Genomic DNA, 15,229 nt, shown 5'->3' on the forward strand with positions numbered 1-15,229 from the left:
ACTTCAGTTATTCCATGCCTGTTCAGTAGGATATGGCCGGTTTATGGGCTGGTACAGTACTGAGCGATGGACTAGACCCGTACCAGATGTGTCTTTTGTGAGTGTAAAAGGATTAAGCTGTATAGGAGAGTTATTATGTAGGCTGTTTGTACTACGACTGGCTGCCGGCTGCTGTGTGTGATTATATTAGTATTTGTGACGGATATAAGGATTACATATGAATTGACATTATTATATAGCACTCATGCTAGTCATAGGCAAGCCCTTAATAACTTACCTGGGTATAGAAAATAATGTTCTGGCTCACCTCTTCTGATAGCACCATTCACGTTACTCATTAGTGCAGTGTTTTCTGTCTGCCTGTGTCTGGCTGCACTAACAAGCCTTAGTAACATTACAGTGTTCACAGATCGCCCATGCGGCTGACAGCACTCCTCATGTTAGTGATCTATGGAGTGTTTACAGTCTGCACAAATATCATAGAAGCAGATGTGTTTACATTCTGTTTTCCACACTAGTGTGACATATCCATAAAGTGCTATATGCACAGTCTGTTTGTGTGTTTACATTAAGCACAAGGTGCAGAATGTGCATGGTTTACAGTTTCTGCCTGTGTCACTACACCAAAGAAAGTTGTGGTGCTTTTTTACCAGTCCATGACAAAGTCAGAGTTAACTGCACTTTACAAATTGTATTCTTACCCTTGAGACTACTGCTGTGCTTACAAATGGAAGAGACTCCTTTTTCAGTCTTCAATTTCTTCGGCACAGTATTGGTAGTGCAAGTTGTACAATCTATCATCATGTACAAAAGGCAATATCGTTTTTATCGCTTGTCTAGCTGCAGTAAAGGCAAGATCTAAAAAATGCAGTGTTTGCTGACTCTGTCTACTCTAGGCACACATTACTAACAGTGTAGTGTTTTAGTCTATCTGCCTACATGAAGCATCTCACAAATAGTAGGCTTCCCAACTGTAAGTCTGTCTTCACTAAGCATTTTCTATCAATAAACTATTTTCATAGGCTGTGTGTCTGCCCACACTTATCACATGTCACAAACACTATAGTGTAAAGCGACACTAGGTGACGAAGGACCTGCCAAAAACAGGGCAACGTTTGCAGACTGTGTGCCCATCTCCACTTTCAAACCTTGAAAACAGTGCAGCATTTACAAGGTTACATTCTTAAGCATGTGGGGGCATGTTGTGCGCATGAACAAGCACATACAGTGTCGAGCCCTCTTGGCTTGGTCATGGCCTGTTGTAATATTTCACTCTGATCTCAACAGACTGCCCCTGCAGACAGTTCCTCCTGTAGTGTGCAGCCTCTAAAATAATAAAAGTCATCTTTTTAAAGGGCACATTTCGAATAACTGAGGGTTGAATCCCGTCTCAGTCCTGAGTTTCAGGTGGACATTTTATAACTGGATCAATATTAAGTAAAACTTTATAACCTTCTATATAAACAACAGATAATTGAGAGAATTGCCGGTGCCACCCGCACATAAACAGGCGAGACAGAGCTAGCCTCGCGAGTTTTTATTCATTTTGTTACTTGTGGTGAAGAATATTGGTGGGGGTTACAACTCTAAGCTCTTATGGAGATGTATGGGTTTCAGTGCTGGAACAGCAGAGAGTGTAACATATCACAAATGGGGTGCAACGACAAAGCTGTGTGAGGGGACTCTGTGTTTCGAATGCGCGTCAGTCTGATGGGCACCAATCTACTATTTCAATAGTGCATATCCTGGTGCTTGTTGGATTGAGGTGCATTGGAAGAGCTGTTTCGGGGTCTTGGTGATAAAATAGCTGAGAGTAGTGCATTTCAGAAATTAGGTGCATCAGAAGAGCTCTATGAGGGTCTTAGTGTTTCAATAGCAGAGACTGGTGCATATCAGAAATTATGTGCATACCTAGACCTGTGAATGAGTCTCAATGCCACAATAGCAGCAAGCTAAGCACGTTAGGAGCGAGATCCAGTGTTTTTTGTGAATTTGAGTGATATAACGCCGATGGATGCTGTACTTCAGAGATTAGGGGCATTGTGGAAGCTGCAGTGGGCCCAGTGTTGGAACAGCAGCAGTGTTGCTCCTCAGAAATGTGGTGTGTCAGAGCAGCTCCGTGAGAGTCTCAGCGCTGGTACACAAGATGAGTGGTGATGAGTAGCACGTCACACATGAGGTGCACCAACAGAGCTGTGTGACAGCTTCAGCTCTGGAACAGAAGATGAGCATCACATCACACATGACTTCCATAGCCAGAGCTGTGTGAGAGTGTCAGCACTGGAACAGAAAATGAGTGGCACATCACAAAAGAGGTGCATCAGCACAGTTATCTGAGAGCCACAGCTCTGGTACAGAAAATAAATGGCACACAACACATAATGTCCATAGGCAGAGCTATGCGACAGTCTCAGCTCCAGAACACCAGATGTGCGACACATCACAGATGAGGTGCAGGCTAGAGCTGTGTGAGAATCTAAGCCCTGGAACAGAAGCTGAGTGGTACATGACACATGAGGACCATCAGCAGAGCTGTGTGGGTGTCTCAGAAGTGGAAAAGAAGATGACCTGCACATCACATATGAGATGAATCAGTGGCGTTATGTGAGGGTCTCAGTGCAGGTGCAGAAAACGTGCTGCACATCACACATTAGATGCATCAGCAGAGCTATGTGAGAGTCTCAGCGCTGGAACGGAAGAAAAGCTGCACATCGAACATGAGGTGTATCAGCAGATGTGGGTGGGAGCCTCAGTGCTGGAAGTGAAGAAGCACAGCACATCACAAATGAGGTGTATCGGCAGAGCCATGTTAGAGTCTGAGTGCAGGACCAGAAGATGAACAGCACATTAAACAAAGGTGCATCAGTGGAGCTGGAGTCTCAGTGCTGGAACAGAAGATGCATGGCGTATCACACAAGAGATGCATGGGCAGAGCTGTGTGAGAGTCTGAGTGCTGGAACAGAAGATTAGTCACACATCATACATGAGATGCATCAGCAGAGCTTTGTGAGAGTCTCAGTGCTAGGCCAGAAGATGTGCTGCACATCATAAATGAGGTGCATCAGCAGAGCTGTGTGAAAGTCTGAGCAATGGTATTAAAGATGTGCTGCACATCACACATGAAGTGAATCGGCAGAGCTGTGCAAGAGTTTCAGCACTGTAACAGAAGATGTGCAGTAGTACATGACAAATGAGGTACATCAGCTTAACTATGTGAAAGTCTCAGCTCTGGGACAGAAAAAGTGTTGCACATCACCTACTGGCAGAGCTGTGTGAGGGTCTCAGTGCTGGAACAGATGATACGGAGCACATCGCACAGGAGATGCATCGATGGAGCTGGGTGAGTTTGAGTGCTAGAACAGAAAATGAGAGGCACATCACATTAGGTGCATCAGCAGAGCTGTGTGAAAATCTCAGAGATGGAATAGAAGATGTGTGGCACATCATTTATCGACATGGCTGGGTGAATGTCTCATCACTAGCACAGAAGATGAGGGAGGCATCACCCATGAGGTGCATCGTTGGAGCTGTGTGACAGCCTCAGAGCTGGAACAGAAGATGTGCTGCACATCACACAGGGTGCATCGGCAAACCTCTGTGAGAGGCTCAGTTACTTACCTTTGGTAACGCTCTTTTGGGTGGAGACTCTATCTAGTTGCAGATTCCTCACCTTTTGAATATTCCCAAGGCCTCAGACTGGATCTGGAAAGTAGGTGGCACAGCGCAGGTCTGCACTGATGCTGTTCCACTTCAGAAATGATGTGTGGAGCCTATATAGGCACTACTCCTGCACATTGATGTCAGTTGCTTTCAATAATTTACAGGTCCTAGACTGAAAGCCCCAAAAACAATTTGGTGTGACCAGTGTGCAGATGCGTAGATTTGGGATCGTATTAATGGACAGAGTACAGTCACAGATTAGGGAAGATAGAAGGGTCTGTGAGAAATATGTGGTTAGACTGAGTCTTTATCTGAAAGAGTGTTATTGAAAGTAAGTCATTTGCATTTCTGACAGAGACCTCTAGCCACAGATTCCTCACATTTTGAATATATACCAATGCAGTACCTACTTGGAGGTGGGTCTGTGGTTGAACTCGTGTCTGAAAGTATTATAGGACCAAGGGGGCAAAATGACAATAGTGCTTCTTGAACATAGGGAGGGATGCACAAGTAGCCACCAAGCTAATGTCCAGGACTGGGACTCAGCGTGCCAATGCAGTGGTAGCAGCTTTGGCCCTGGTAGAATGAGCATGCAGTCCTTCCAAAGGCTGCTTTTTAAAAAGAATATTGCAGATCCTAATGCAGAGTTGAGCCACAGGGAAAAGGTTCTCTTCTACGCAGCCTTACCTTTTTCACTCCAGAGAACGCCACAAAGATCTGATTGTCTACCCCATGCTCTTTAACACAATCTATGTAAATGCTCTGCTCTCTCTTGGGGTCCATGCAATGGTGACTCCCCTCCTCATTAGAGGAGTGAGGTAGAGCACAGAATACCATAGCTGTCATCACTCAATCTCCAAGGATGAAGGCAGAGATTGGGAAGGCCCTGGTGCAGAATTCTACCCTGCTTCAGAGACAGCAGGTACTCCTGGATGTGTAGAGGACAGATGCTCAAGCCCAGGAGCTTTAGATACCATATTTATGTGCCCAATCAAGAGCCACTAGGATGAATTGGACTCGGTCGGTCCTGATCTTCTTGAGAACTCGGGCAGGTGTGGTATCAGCGGAAAGGCATACAGAAATCCAGAGTTTCCCTCATGGTGGAATGCGTTTCCATGTGAGAAATGCCTTGGAAACTCATTCGTGCAGAAGTGCTGATGTGTATTCTTGGTGGTGAAGAGATTGAGCCAGGGTCCTTCCCATAAGCAGAAGAGTCCATGCACCTCATTTGGGTGTAATTGCATTAATCATCCGGTAGGCACAGAAAGAAACTGAACCATGTCCAGAAAGGCTCCAATGAAGGGAAGAGGCTGATAAGCAGTCAGGTGTGACTTTGACACGTTGATAGTGAACCCCCAAAGAAGACAGGAGGTTCGCCATAGTCTGAAGGTGGTTGATGACTGCCTAGGGTGAGCATGACTTCAAAAGCCAGTCCTTGAGGAAGACTGGCACTTCCAAAGGAGTGCAGCTACTATGGTTATCACTTTTGTGAACACCCGAAGGGCAGTGGGGAGGCCAAAGGGTAGCAGAGCGAACTGGAAAAGCTCCTGGCCCACCATGAACCAGAGGCCAGGAAATTGCAAGTTCAATGCCACTATCCAGTCTCCAGGGCAGACAAGACCACAGGAGGTAGGAAAGCATTTTCCAGAGAGGGCACAGGCCTAAAATAAGACAAAGGCCTCTGTCCTTCTTGGACACCAGAAAATAGTGGGTATAACAGCTGCATCCTACTTCTGGCACTGCCACCCTCTCAATAGCCCTTTTAGCCAAAAGGGCTTGCTACTACAAAAGGAAGAGAGGGTCCTTCTTCAGTTGCTGTGGGGGCGGTTTAAGGTTAGGGGGCAAAAGAATAGAAAGTAGGATAAAACCTCACCAAAAGATCTGCAGGACCCATCTGCCCTATGTCATGGCCTGCCAAACCAGTAAGATCCTGCCTTCTGCCAGGTGGCTATGGTCCACTAAAGGTATTTTCAAAGGGGTTTGGTGGGTGGGGCTGCAGCAATGGGGTAGTGGATTGGGTAGTCTGGTGACCTTCGCCGCAAGGCAGAGGGCATCCTGGCATCAATCATGAAACTGCTGGGCACCTTGTGGCGGTAGGATTGGTTTGTGGTATGGGGTGCCTCTCTCGAAGCCGCAAAAGTGGCTGTAGGGCTACTGCAGTAGGTAAAGTGTGGTAGATAAGCAAGGGGAGCATGCCAGGCTCTGGTTTCCTTCAACCACTTGAGAGGAGGGCCTGTCTCGTCTCTAAACAGGCAAGTCCTGTCAAATGTCATTTCCATGAGGGATGACTGGATATCATCAGATAAAACGGTGGACCGCAGCCAGGTGTGGTTTTGAATGGTGACAGTGGTACCAATGGCCCATTCAATATCCAAACCACAATTGAGAACTTGGCTGCATCATGACCGACCTGTATGGCCTGGCGTGGACCAGTCAAAGATCATCGGCGCACCTCAGAAGACTTGAGCCACCAAGTACCAAAGGGTGTGAAAAAAGCACCCAAAGCTAGCATCCAGGGACCTCAGCGCCAAGCTGATGAAAGAGAAAACCCTCTTCTCAAATGTCTCCACTTGTTTCGTCTCACTGCCAAGGGGAGTTGTTGAGGAAGTGTTGGGTTTTGTCTTCCTACCAGTCACCTACTCCACTAAGTTTTCAAGTGCAGGCGCTGGGAGAAGGGAGGAGGTATTGTGTATTTTGGTGGTTGCCTTTTGTACCAGAGAAAGTGAGCCTCATGTCCCCAAAAAGTATACATAAAGGCCTCGTTAAATTGTAAGAGTGGCTCAGTCACTGCCTGCCTTTGCTGAAGAACCTCTGTAAGTACATTGGTTTTGACCTCCATGGTGGCGAGCTGGAGGTCAAGGACTTTGGTCACCCTATGCATAACCATGGTGAATGTTGCATGCTCTTCAGTGGCAGATCCAGGGGATTAGAGGAGACGAGACACAAGGGAGGTAGCAAGGCCACTATTCGTTTGCAGGTTGTCATACCAATTTTCCTCATGATAAGGGTGGCCAATCTCATCCCTGTCATCATAATCACAATCTGAATCAGTACCAAACAGGGAACGAAGAGTGTGCCATTATTGAGAAAGAGGAAGTGGAGGAACAGGAGCCTCTACGACAGTTGGGTGCAACTTTGATCAACCTCAGAGGACACTGGGGGCTTTATCCGCCAGGGTTGACGGACTCTGCATCAGTGTCAATGTCTGGGACATCACACACATCACACGAGGTGCACAGCTGTGTGGGAGTCTCAACCCTGGAGCAAAAGATGTGCAGCACATCACCTACTGGAAGTGCTGTTTGAGAGTCTCACAGCTGGAACAGATGAAGTGTGGTATATCACCCATCTGCAGAGCTGTATGAGAGTCTCAGCGCTGGAACAGAAGATGAGTGGCACATCACACATGAGGTTCAACAATTTATCAGATAGACAATGGCAAAGGGCGTCTTAACATTGCAGCACACAGACTGTAGATGACATTTGTTGAATGAGCCCTTACATGTTCAAACAATCTAACCAGAAATATCCTTTGTTTATGTCCAGCAACTTATTTAATTAGGTGCATGTTTTATTGTAGACTGGCTTCTACACCCACCTCTGAGGGTAGTGAGGGTGATTAAAAATTTTGCAGTGTCCCCTAACTCTGCAGTGGTTGGATGGCAAAAAAAAAGCATTGACGCGCAAGATCTTTCCGCTTTAGCCAATACTTTTTATAATGAATCTACAGAAGTGAAACCAAAACCCTCACAAAGCTATCTGAAGCGAGTGACACCAACAAAAAGAAACCAGCTGTTGCTGACCAATAAAAGCAAGCAAAAGGAGAGCAACAAGCAAGCCTATCATCAGTGAGTAATGTGGGGGGGGTTCTAAGATCTATTTACATTTTTTAGGAAGAATAAAATTGTGTGTCACATTGTATGTGCTGTCTCAAGCAGGACCAAAACATACATTTGCTAACTTTATTTTAAGGGACATCCATGCGGGGAAAATGTAAGTGAGGCAACATAAAGAATGCAAATAAGTAATAATGATCACCCCTTAAAGACACAGAGAACAACTCAGGAATAATTTCCCTAATATAGGACACAGCTCATTGAAAGTATCAGATTAAATTAAAAACTACAATACAATTTCAAGAGCACCTCAGTAGAGATCATGTGAGAACTGAAGAGAATTGTACATTTTAATTTGAAAAATACTATCATATGTTAGACCATGGCTTCATTACATAGTAAGGAAATACCTGGTGAAAGCCAAGCTCCATGCTAACTTTACAGGATAGCCTCTCAAGTGTAAATTAGCTAATTTGGGTTTTGCTGCATGAAAATATTCTTATATAGGTAACTTGAAAGTCAGGATTGGCACTGACATTTTTGGATCTAACTTGATCAAGCCTGGCTTAAGCCATATTCCGAGGATTGCGTTCCCAACAGTCCAAGTTGGATTGGTAAAACATTTTTTAAAACATGTAATTTTGTAGGCATGCATATGTACAGTGCCCGCACCTACAAAAGCAAGCGAGTCATATTTATTTTTATTCTCCTTTAGCCAGGCTGCACTACTTCACTAAAAAGTCTTGGCAAAGCTAATAGTTCCCAGAGATGAGACCTATTGGCTTTGCCATTGCTTGTTGTTAGGCTGTGAGTTTTCAGGGTCTGTATGTTCATCTTTATGGGGCACACACACTAAGCATAACAAAGAATACACTTAACAGCTGCCAGTGCAGCAAGAAACAATTATCTTACCACTGTCACCTGATTCACAAGGTGCTGATTTTGCAGACTCTCCTCTTAGAAATCAAGTGAAGAACAGCAGCTCCAGGTTGTCACCTTGTAAAAAAAATATATAGACATAATTAAGAACCTCAAATTATTCATAGATTAGCATTAAAAACTTGAGGAAGAGAGGAGCCAACTTAAATTAAAGTATTGATTAGCCACTGAAGTGGAAGATTAGGAGTGGCTAATATAACTAACGTAGACAGCAAGATAGTTACAGAAAAATATTAAATGATTTACTTTTTGAGATGATCCATTTAAATAGTTTGTATGCGAAGCACAACATACATTTAATGAACAGTGTGGAACTGTACTGAGTTTGAAGAGACACAAATTTTTACCTGACTAAACGGGGCTATAATTTCCTCAACACTGTACTTTAATAAACCTCTGCCAGAAAAGATGTTCCGTGAATTCCGCAACACCTTTCCTTAACTGTCTTATGACACTAAGGGGATAGCCAGTTTCCTTAGAAGACTTAAATGGCGAGGAAGCAGTATGAACATCGGGGCACTCTAGAACCCAATGATCACTATGTGACTAGGCAGCAGCAGAGTTCCATAGGGCTCAATATGTTGTGCCTTCCACCATGGGGCCATTATATGCTACAGCCTCCAATACAGGTTTGCTTATGTTAGCGCATCAGACCTTAATAAGTAAAGTTACAAGGGAGACGCGAATAGATTGATTAACCTTTTGACTCGCTTCGAGGTTTTACCACCATATATCCCGTACATGCAGATCAATAACCAATAACAATCAATAACATTAGTAATCAATAGGAGTCAGAAATTGTCACACACCATGACCTTGCAGTCATGAATAACCACACCGTTATGTAAAAGTAAGAATATTTATTTCTCTATATTAATAATGCTAACGTAACGTAGGTCAATCTCAAAATCAATTGATAAACATACAGAAATAAATTGGCTGTCCAAAGCAGCAAAAGAAAAGCAATCTAAACAAAGCTTGAGCTACTACACATTCTAAAGCTACAGTACAGATTAACAGCAAGAATATGACATACATTTAGTTTCAGCGAAGAAAAGACATCAGCTGTTATTTCATATAGCGAACTTCATCAGTGAGCTCCCTAACTAGCACCAGATTACAATAGCATGTTTGGGCTTAATGCAAAACAATTTAGTCAACACAAATTTGGAAAAACATCAAACTATGCCTCTATCAAAATAGCAGCTGGTACCTAGAAACAAAAGCAAATAAACATAGCAAACATCATCAGTGATAGTATACCACTCTTCAGTTGGATCGCCAAGCTAAGATAGTCTTCGTCATCAGGACCTCAGTCTGGTCAGCGAGGTATCAGGATTCAGCATCAAAGTTCAGAAAAGCAGTCTTTTTAAGCAGTTTTACAGAATAGAGCTAAACTCTCAAGAAGAATGGGGAGAATGGCTTATCTTCTCTCAGTGCAGTCCGGCTAAGTTAGATTTCCTAAAGCTACTTCCCACATCCTAATTGGTCAGGAGAACAAAACTAAAACTTCAAATCTATAACTTTACTAGCACATGGTTCACAATGTCGGTGATTGGCTCCTCTTCTCCCGCTCTCGTCATTCGGCTCGTCAGGTATCAATATTGTTGCCGCTTATACTCCAGTCAGTGGATCCATTGTCTCCTCCTGGGAAGGTCAGCCTTACACTCATTACATTAAACATTGTTACATTAGCAAGTACAGCATCTTCTAGCAAGCAGTTCTCATGAGAAAGACTTTTAGCTATGAGCACTTGGACAGTACAGTGGAAAATCACAATTTAATTCTGTAAGCAGACATTTTGTTAAACGCCTAAGAATTGTAGCTTGACTTGGAACCGTGCAACTAGGCCAAGACCTCGCTAAGTTAAGGCCTCCAATTAATAAAGCTAATACATAATACATTACCCTTAATATGACATATTACTACATTAATCAAACATAAGCTCATCATTTCATATTAAGAAGCTATTAATAAATACACTCCATGAAAACTGGTGGCCACTCAGGTGGGCCCACCTTCAAATGTGTGCATTATTTTTCTCTAAGTTATATTTTCTACGCAATTTCAACATGCTGAATACATGAATATTCATTAATAAAATCAGCGTTAACACTTACCAACCAGTCATCATCATGACTCTGGCGGTCATGTATGTGGTCCAATACCCTACATCATGAGTGAGATCTGTAATCCACCTAGATAGCGGATCAGACTGGTTTTGTTTACTTCAATGATACTTTGACACAACTTGTGCACTATTTCTTGCAACACTGTTGCTGCTGTGTTTATGACACTCTTCTCCCGCATCTTTGTATTGGGCCAGATTTGCAAAGCCTTTTTTTGTGGATAGGGGTGAAATTCTGGAATAAGTCGATCATATGGCACACATCTAGTAACTGTAAATACTTAGTGGACCCGGCACATTACCATTTTTGTTTCCATATGCTTCATTGGCTCTTCAAAGCTTGACCAAATTCTAAACCTGCCACATTGTAAAAAGTAACGAAATCAGAGACAATGTCATTACTCTCATTCCAAAATCATATTCTACGTTAGAGCATTACATTTTGATCTACCAAATCAGAATGAAGCACAGATTTAAACTAAGTAAAAATCTAGTTCACAGTAGTTTTCCAAAATAGCCTTTAGACAAAGAAAGTAGTCTAAGACACTGCCAGGGACAGTGTGACAGGAATAAGGGACAGGAAGCAGGGAGAGGGAAATTGTATGTTAAACTATGTATTAACCTTTGTCTAATAGGATGAAGGCACTTATTAAAGGTGAGTAAGATGTTTTTAACTGCAGTGACAGGACATTTCTAACAACAACGAGCACTTTTAAATGAATAATAATATCAGGCAATCATCAGCCAAGTCAAAAAAAGAAAAGGCCACAAGAAAGAAATGTGTGGTAGGGAGTGCAGATTAAGGGGCATCCGTCCTGAAACCAGAGGCCACTCTGAAGCTGTGTAGAAACCCCTGGCCACAATAAGAGTTGTGTTGGGACAGAAACCTCCCTTGCATGCGAACAAATGTGCACCTTAGCCCAGATGCACGTGGGTCTGCAACCCTGGTTATTAAATTGGCCATACAACATGCACAGATCATGCTTCTGTGCATAGGCCATGGTGCATGGAGGCTGTACCCCGATGGACTGCTGTCTACTTGAGACTGGGAGGGGGGCCAAAAGCAATTCCGTCAGAATGGGTTGGGTTACTGCCCTCACCTAGAGTTGTGGAACATGAGTGCGGTGGTGGCAACGTACCCAACTGGTGAGCAGTAGAATGGCAGAGTTGTATCCCATGTCATAGGAGTAGAGCATAGTGATCAACTTGTGAAAGTTCTGCAGCTCTTTTCACAGCACTCTTGGCCTACATAAAAGGAATTTAGTGGTTCATTGGGGCAGTCAACCAAGGAACCAAGTGAACTTGTGGGGACCCCCATTTGTCGTGAGAGGGGCCAGCACGACTCTGGGGCTGCCATTCGCAACCACAAGTGTGCATCACCAAGCCCAAGGGCACAGCTTCTTGGGGGATGTTTGGGGTGTTATATCGCCCCTAAAAAATATTCAGTAGTATGCAGTTGCGTACAAGGGCTTTCAGTCGGATATGATGAAGTGTCTGTCAGATTTCACCTGGGATTTCTACATGCCCACAATGACAAACATGCACACACTTTCTCTCTCTCGTCTCTGTTTTAAAGGTCTTAATAAATGTGGATTATTTTGAAATATGTGTTTTTTTAAGTGCCCCTAACAATCCGCCCCCTCTATCTTTCCACTACCACTTGAGCCCCCATATGTCCTGCTTCTCATACAACGGGGCAGATTTATGAAAAGTGGCACTGCACTAGCTGCAGCGCCACTTTTCTTGCGCACCTTAGTACCCCTCTAAAGCCACCATGTGTTCGCCGTATTTACAATACTGTGCACCATGGCGGTAGTTAGGGAACTAGGATCATAATTTTTATGCTAGTTCGGCACTTCACAGGATTAGCATCAAAAAGTTTGACGCTAATCATGCAAAGCACCCAGAGGCCCATTGAAAATAAAAATGGCAATAAAAATGAAGCAAAGAAATATCTTAGATTTCTTTGCGCCTTTTTCACCCCTCCCCACCAGCACTGGAATGCCCACCCTTGCATACATTATGATTAGTGCAGGCATAATGTGGCGCAAGGGGTTACAAAGTGGCGCAATACATTGCATTGCACACTTTGTAAATATGGCATGGCGTTGGCCTTACAACACCATATTAGCGTAAAAAAAATGATGCTAATGTGGAGTTGGAATGGCGCTAGGCCCTCTTAAATCTAAGCCAATGTGTTTGGGAAATCTGAAGCTCGTCCCGACCTCCCAATCTTACTGACCAAGCTATGCCCCTGGTTCCAACCTAGCACAACACCGGGAAGCAGCCCCTGGTTCTAATCAGTAATTTACGTTGTTAGAAAGAATAAGCCACTATTTCGTTGCTGCATCACAGGTAAATACTGGATTAGACTTTTTTGTTTAAATGAAACGTTGACATAACTCATATTCTACTGCTGCACCAGTGCATTGTGGTTAAGGCACCCTTCTCCTTCATCCTCATGTTCTGCCAGAGCCACAAAGCTTTTGTTAAGAACAGGTGTGACATCCTCCTGGAAATTCAGGAGGAACACCTGCCAGCAGGAACCACTTAGTGAATCGTTCACATTGAGGTTTTGGGTAGCATATCACCTCTTGATTGGCTACTCAGAGCCCTACTAAAATCCCAAACCACCCACAATATGATCAGCATTCAAACTACAGCCAATGTCCTCATTCTTATTAATAAACCATTCCCTTCTTCAGAACAAATAATAATAATCAGACAAATCGGAATAGATCACAGATCTAAACTGAAAATTAAGTTTTTAGTCGACTGTAAAAGTAGTGAATGTATTGCGTACACACCGAGTTTTAATTAGTTACCTCAGAACAAGCTCTGGACAAAGAAAGTAGTGTTAGACACTGCCAGGGACACTGATGGACATAGAGAACAGGAAACTGGGAGAGGGGAAATTGTATGCTCTACTAAGGGTTCAACTTAGTCTAATAAGCTGTAGGCATCTATTAAAGGTGTGGGAGTTTCCGAGCTCAAGTAACAGGAAATTCCTTATAACAATGGGCACTTTTAAGAGAATAAAAAGGAAAGGAATCAAGAACAAATGTGCGTAAGGCAAAACTGATTACGTAGATCCTTCAAGTGACCTGACTCATCATAAGTGCCCCAGGACATTCGAACAGTAACATATAGTTACCAAATTCCACCCCTCTAGGTTTAGAACAGTCGATCAATGCAATCTTAATATTGGACGTAACAGTTTTCACAAAACAGGTTCGACTTAGAGGAAATGCATTGTTCAAGAATTTTGTGACCAGACGTAGGAAATATTAGTACAAAAGATTTTACTTTAACTGCACGTAAAACTTTAATCTGCAGCCATGTTATCAGACATATATGTAATGCAAGAAGAATGCGATGGAAATTAGATGATCGTGTTCAAAAGAGATCCCCATTTCTCAAAAGATGTCATGCTGCTGTCAAAAGACAGTTCCACTCAAATAACAACAAATGATACCAAATGCAAGGCTGTAAAAATGACTTATCCTTTGCTTCTGATAAATACACACAACACTTTAACATGAAGCATATCAAAGACTAATACTCCCGTCACTATCTGTAAACTACCAGAAATAACGCCCTGAAATCTCAAATCTTCTCATCTATAATTCATTACGAAAAAAAGACCTATCAATGTTAACAAGACAAAGGATCAGACCGTGCGAAAGGAAGAAATACAACACCTGCATTTGTGAAAAACATCCAAGACATGCCCAAACAAACTGTGAAGGCCATTTCCTCCTAAATTCAAAAATGATATAAATACGAACAATTAATTCAAACAAGGGCAACTATTCGCAACGCAAATAGGCCTGCCATTGGCATGCAGATGAGATGGTTATTTATTTTGTTTTAATGCACTCATGTGACAGAAAGAGGAAAAAAAGAACATGCCGCCACCTAAACATACCCGCCATATAATTGCAAAACAAATTTTAAACGCATATTACATTCACTGGTGGGACTGTTTTAACTAGTTTTTTTTTTATAATATGCCTTGAGTAGCTGCACCATGCATTTTACTATTTTTAATATTTGTGAAGGAGGCAAGAACGAATCACCACCTAACCAAGCACCCAGATCACAAGCAGCTACAGTGGTTTGATGTCATTTAAAGACTTTTAACACTTTAAAACAGTAACTCTGAATAGGAGACCGAATATAAATCGCCTTCCTAACAAGGGCGCCAAAGTGCAGAAAAAATAAAGTTAATAGTAAATTAAATATAATAAAAAAGCAAACTCGTTAAGCGGAAGCGAACCACGTGAAGATAATTTGTGCAGTCACTCGAGGTAAAAGAAGCCAATGGTAAAGTGGGTTAAGTCAATGACCCATATTGTTCGCTTTAGTGGGCAGAAGCAAAATGTGAATGGCAATTTAACAGAGTAATAGCTAAAACCTGCTGCTCATAACCGTCATTTGTATGTACATTATACATTTTCTTTTGGACAAACAATAGTCTGGCAAGACAGGTAAAGCTGCTTCAAAGGGGAGCCCAAAAGAACCATCTCCACTTAATGATATAGAAAACAATGCAGCATGCAGAAAACCCCACAGAAATACAGATATAAATATTCAAATGGAGTGCCTCATACAACAGACCCTGAAGTGGACTCTGGCAGGAAGAGAGAGCATATTTAGGGCCTCA

General features: G+C 42.9%; 1 protein-coding gene across 1 annotated transcript in view; it reads right to left on the reverse strand.

Annotated features, from left to right (window-relative positions):
* Nucleotides 1-15,229, reverse strand: part of RIN2 (Ras and Rab interactor 2) — a 708,247-nt gene that overhangs the window by 498,460 nt on the left and 194,558 nt on the right. The window contains exon 3 of the mRNA XM_069234726.1: nucleotides 8,409-8,492. The gene's annotated coding sequence lies outside the window, so the exon portion shown is untranslated. The remainder of the gene's footprint in view (nucleotides 1-8,408; nucleotides 8,493-15,229) is intronic.

This window comes from Pleurodeles waltl, chromosome 5, assembly GCF_031143425.1.
Source record: "Pleurodeles waltl isolate 20211129_DDA chromosome 5, aPleWal1.hap1.20221129, whole genome shotgun sequence".
NCBI classification, from domain to species: Eukaryota; Metazoa; Chordata; class Amphibia; order Caudata; family Salamandridae; genus Pleurodeles; species Pleurodeles waltl.